Here is a 6000-nt window from a genome sequence, read left to right on the forward strand (position 1 = left end):
CATATTATTTCAAAGGGTATGGAGGAATTTCAATACGCTTGGAGAAGATGGGAAGAAATATACCTATTCCAAGGGTCTGAGAGGTCCATTCACGCTCATTTTCTTTTGCTTTTTGACTATATATAGTCTCACGTACACACACAAAGCTCAGTCAGAAAGTAATGAATGTCTCTATGCAAGCTGATATATAGGCAAGCAGTTATGTAGAATCAGCACTTCAGACATTTCTTTGTCAGGATAGACTCTTTGCATGCAATGTTTCAGTTTCTAAAGGGTCTTGACACAAATACCTGAGTTTCTTGTGGCTCCCCCTGAGGCAAGAAATCAACAAGTAGAACACTCTAAATGTTCACGGCTTATTTAGGAAATAAAAATTAGGAGACATTACTTTCTGACTGACCCTCGTACAATGTTGAGACATGTGCCTTGTCCATCAGCAAGGATCTAGGTTTTCTGTTTTCCATGGAAAAATGGATTTTCCTGTTTCACTAAGAAAAATGCAGATTTCTCATTTTAACGGAGAAACACACAGATTTTGCACTTTTGCAAAGAGCTCTCTGCAGGCTGGTAGAATTCCAGACTGTAAGGGGCTGGAGGGAGTGGGAGGATGGTGGTCAGGCAGAGGTCACCATGTGCTGTATATAAATATGGGCGCCAGGCAGCCTGAAGAGCAGCTCCCGCAGGTAAGTTTGGTGGGGTCGTGGCAGGAGGACCTTGAGTCACCCATAGGGAAGGAGTTGGGCAGGGCTGGGACTGTTGCCCAGCTGGGTAGTGCATGAGGCTTGGGGGCTAGGGCTGGAATGCATGACTGCAGGGCCTGGGTGGGGAGTGGGACAGAACCATGGGTGGCTTATCCAGGGGACAGGGGTGGGGCTGGCTCCCCACTGCTGCATGCACTCCCAGGATGGGGCAGTAGGAGCACGTGCCCCCCCAGACCTACTTGTGGGGCAGGGACAGGCTGGCCACTGGGGGCTTGGGTTCCCCACCCTGATGCCCTCCCCTGGGGCTCTGCGGCCCAGCAGGTGGGACCAGGTGGGGCAGGGCAGAATGGGGATGGGTGGGGAAGCTCCTTGCCGCTGCAAGCCCTGCACTGCCCTGGCATGGTGCCCCCTGCCAGCCCAGCAGCAGCAGCGGGGGCAGTGCACAGTTGTGCCCCTTGCTGCTGGATGGGCAGAAGGTGCCTTGCCAGGGTGGCGTAGGGCTTGCAGCAGCAATGAGCTTCCCCACTTGGCCCTACTTTGTCTTGCTGTGTTGGGTCTCACCTGCTGGGCCACTTAGGCCACAGAGGGAGGGCAGCAGGGTGGGGAGCCCAAACCTGCAGCCCACATTTCCCCCCCCATTCCCCACAGACTCCGCTCTGGCCAAGCCACCTGTGAGGGAGGAGGAGCCAGGCTCTGCACTCTGCTCCCTGCTTAGGCCACAGCAGCCACTGCTGCACATGGGTAGCAACCAGGGCTTGGGAGTTGCTACAGGGGCAGGTGGCTGTGGACCTGGGTCTCTGGCATTGTAGCCCTGGCAGGGCTGGGGGGCTGTGGGTAGGGAGTGAGGGGCCTGGACCTGCCTCCTGGTAGAGTGAAGGGGGCAGGCAGAGCTCTGATTTTCCATGATAAACATCCAAAATCAAATACCAAATTTATAGGTACTTAGAATGTACTTTATTATAGTGACTGAGGTACTGGTACACTTCTAAATTGCTTTAAAATTGTAAATATATCAATAAAACATTGTGTTCAAGTGATACCTATATACTGGTGTTTAATTTTAATCACAGATTTTGGGTTTTTTTTTTTAAATTAGAGAATTTGTGTTTATCAGAAAACTTGCAATGTTTTGAAACAGAGAAAACCAGGATCTCTGCTCATTAGTTACAGAGGAGGTTGATGGAGGAGATTGCTGCAAACAGTTGTGCTTTCAAATATGTTGTACAAATTTTCTGTGCAAGTTAAGGATTTTTTCAATAATATCTGAGGAAAAAAAATGGCATTAGTTTGTGACTAAACTTTGTGTACACATAATTAATATTTTGTGCCTTATGAACAGAATCCTTCATAAATATGAGTAAACAAATTAAGAGACTTCAGAAGGGCCAACTTCAATAAGCTTAGGAGACTAGTGGGGGAAGCACTAAGGGCCCCAGAAGGTAGAGGAGATGGGAGCAACTGCGGCATTGATGCCTGCACAGTTGGATGGGTAAAGAATTGGCTGATGGGGCGTACCTAGAGAGTAGCGGTGGATGGGTTGTACTCAACCTGGCGAGATGTGAACAGTGGGGTACCCCAGGGCTCAGTCCTCGGGCCCGCACTGTTTAACATCTTCATCAGCGACTTGGACAAGGGGGTGGAAAGCACGCTGTCCAAGTTTGCTGATGACACTAAGATGTGGGGCGAGGTGGACACACTTGAAGGGAGAGAGATACTGCAACTAGATTTAGACAGACTACAAAAGTGGGCAGATGAGAATAGGATGGGGTTCAACGTAGACAAATGGAGGGTGCTGCACCTTGGGAGAAGGAATCCACAAATTACATACAGGCTGGGGAGTTCCCTTCTTGAAAGCACAGAGGAGGAAGGGGATCTTGGAGTCATTATTGACTCCAAGATGAGCATGAGCCGCCAATGCCAGACCACAGCTAGCAAGGCCAGCCATACCTTGTCATGCCTCCAAAGGTGCATCTCAAGCTGGTCCAGAGAGGTGATACTCCCCCTCTATGTGACTTTGGTCAGGCCTGAAGGGGGACCTGGTGGAAACCTACAAGCTCATCAGGGGAGATCAACAGCAAATAGGCAGAGCCCTTTTCTCCCCAGCACCACCTGGGGCAAATTCAAGAGGAGGTTGGATGATCATGTGTCTGGGGTCTTGTGAACCCAGCATTCATTCCTGCCTGTGGCTGGGGGTCAGGCTAGATGGTCTGTTCAGGTCCCTCCTGACCCTAGCTACTGTGAAACTATAAGATGCTCCATTTAAGTAACATGCTACATGCTACTTCTCTAGTTCTGTATAACAGGCTTGCTTGCCCTCTCTCTTGGAACAGTGAAATTCCAGAGGGAAAATGGAAAAACTTCATACCCTAGAGGAATACTAATATACTCATAGTTCACAGTACATACATAATAAGAGATACTGCCACTTGAATTTTAAATGCTACTGCTGGTCCTGAAGCAGCAAAAGCCTGGGACTTGGAGGTCTTGAAAGGGGCTATGCCAATCTCCATAAGACTAGCCATCTGCCAAAGTCACAAGTTACCAATGAAGTGGCAATAAGGATGCGGCGCTATACTTGGAGTTATTTGCCTAAATGGCATTATTTGGAGGGAAATTAAAAGTTTTCTTCTCTGATCTACTTAATATGCTAAAGCCAAGCAGACTTCACAGATGAAAATACTGTGAACTCTGAAAATCTCTTGGGGACACTGACCACCAATCAATTGAATCCACCATATGGTGTAGGGTGGGTAAGAGAACTACTAGGGTGGAGGTGCTTGACGTTAGGAAGGCTAACTTCAGTGTTCTTAGGAGTCTAGTCAATGACACACTGCAGGATAAGAGTATTGGTGAGATGGGAGTCCAGGAAGGTTGGTCATTCCTAAAGAAAGTGATCCTTCAGGCACAGGGGAGATGATTCCAGTACAAGGGAAAAGGGGGAAAAACTTCCTTGGCTAAACAGGGAAAGCCAGGGGAGCCTAAGCGCAAAAAAGAAGGCATATAGGGGGTGGAAGCAGGGGGAGGCTACCAAGGAGGAGTATACCTACTTGGTCTGCACTTGCAGGGAGGCAGTTAGAGAGACCAAAGCAACTACAGAGCTGAGGTTGGCAACACAAATTAAAGACAACAAAAAGTATTTTTTTTAGGTATAGGGAGTAAAAAGAAGGTGCAGGGCAGCATAGTTTCATAGTTGGTAGGGTTGGAAGGGACCTGACCAGATCATCTAGTCCGACCTCCTGCCATGGGCATGAAAGAATGCTGGGGTCAGATGACCCCAGCAAGGTGTCTATCTAGCCTCCTTTTGAAGACCCCCAGGGTAGGAGTGAGCACTACTTCCCTTGGAAGATGGTTCCAGATCCTAGCCACCCTGACTGTGAAGTAGTGCCTCTTGATATCTAACCTGAATCTACTCTCTGTCAACTTATGGCCGTTATTCCTTGTTACTCCCAGTAGTGCTCAGGGGAACAGGGACTCTCCCATTGCCTGCTGGTCCCCCTTGTCCAATTTATAGATGGTCACCAGATCCCCTCTCAGCCTTCTCTTGTGGAGGCTGAACAGGTTCAGGTCTCGTAGCCTCTCCTTGTAGGGCCTGCCCTGCTGCCCCCGATCATGCGAGTGGCCCTCCTCTGGACCCTCTTGATAGGACCCCTACTGAACAAGAAGGAGCAATTTGTGACAGACAGGGGAGACAAGCCTGAGCTATTCAATGAGCTTATTGCCTCGGTGTTCTTGAACAGGGGCCAAAATAAATCTCCTAATGGGATTTTAGATGGACATCAGAGGGACACCAGCCCACCAACTGTGGATGCTGACTTGGTGCAGAGACACTTGGATGGACTGGATGTGTTTAAGTCAGCAGGCCCGGATGAGCTTCATTCAAGGGTGCTGAAGGAATTGACCGGTGTCATAGCAGAACAGCTGGCATGGCTGTTTGAGTGGTTGTGGCACTCGGGTCAGGTCCTGGAGGACTGGAAAAGGGCCAACGTGGTCCCTATTTTCAACAAGGGGAGGATAGAGGATCCGAATAATTATAGGTCAGTTAGTTTCACCTCCATCCTTGGAAAGGTCTTTGAAAAGATTATGAAGGATCAGATTTGTGGGAGTCCAGTGGGAAAAATAATGCAGGAGGGCAACGAGCATGGATTCATAGCAGGTAGCTCATGCCTGACCAATCTAGTTTTGTTTTATGACAGGGTCACAAAACGCTTAGACACAGGAGTAGAGGTGGATGTAGTTTACTTGGATTTTAGCAAGGCCTTCGATAAACTATCGCATCCCATTCTCATAAATAAATTAAGAGGCTGCAACATAGATGTTTACATGGTCCAGTGGGTAGCAAATTGGCTTAGCTGTCACACCCAGAGAGTGGTAGTAGACGAGTGGGTATTGACCTAGAAGGATGTGGGTAGTGGGGTCCCGCAGGGTTCAGTCCCTGGACCTGTATTGTTCAATGTCTTCATCAGTGACTTGGATGTAGGTGTGAAGTATACTCTTTCCAAGTTTCTGGACGATACTAAATTGTGGGGTGAAGTGTAGAATCCGGAGGGTAGGGAATGATTGCAAGCAGACCTGGACAGGTTAGAAAAGCACACAACAGGATGCAGTACAACAAGGACAAGTGCAGAGTGCTGCACCTAGGGCGCAAAAATATTCAGCACACCTACTGACTGGGGAATGACCCTCACAGCAGCACAGGAATGGAAAGGGATCTCAGAGTCATAGTGGAATCCAAGAGGAACATGAGTCGTCAGTGTGACGAAATCATCAGCAAAGCTAACCGCTCGTTATCATGCATCAACAGATACATGACAAATAGAACCAAGGGGGTGATACTTCCCCTCTATGCAGCATTGGTGAGACCGCAGTTGGAGTACTGCATCTAGTTTTGGGTGCCGTACTTCAAGATGGATGTTGATAGACCTCAGAGGGTCCAGAGGAGGGCCACTTGTATGGTTAGGGGCTTACAGGACAAGCCCTATGAGGAGAGACTGAGAGACCTGGATGTCTTCAGCCTCCGCAAGAGGGCTGAGAGGTGATCTTGTGGCCACCTACAAATTCATTAGGGGGATGCAGCAAAGGATCGGAGAGGCACTATTCACCAAGATGCCTCTTGGGGTAACAAGGAACAATGGTCACAAACTGACAGAGAGCAGATTTAGGCTAGATATCAGGAAGAACTTCTTCACAGTAAGAGTGGCCAAAATTTGGAATGGGCTTCCAAGGGAGGTGGTGCTCTCCCCTACCTTGAGGGTCTTTAAGAGAAGGCCAGATAGGCAACTGGGTGGGGTTATCTGACCCC

The 6000-nt window shown here is 48.8% G+C and overlaps 1 protein-coding gene across 1 annotated transcript in view; it reads right to left on the reverse strand.

The window, feature by feature from the left end:
* BMPR1A (bone morphogenetic protein receptor type 1A) overlaps nt 1-6000 on the reverse strand; it is a 56773-nt gene that overhangs the window by 18225 nt on the left and 32548 nt on the right. The window lies entirely within an intron of this gene.

This window comes from Alligator sinensis, unplaced genomic scaffold (assembly GCF_000455745.1).
Source record: "Alligator sinensis unplaced genomic scaffold, ASM45574v1 scaffold374_1, whole genome shotgun sequence".
NCBI lineage: Eukaryota > Metazoa > Chordata > Crocodylia > Alligatoridae > Alligator > Alligator sinensis.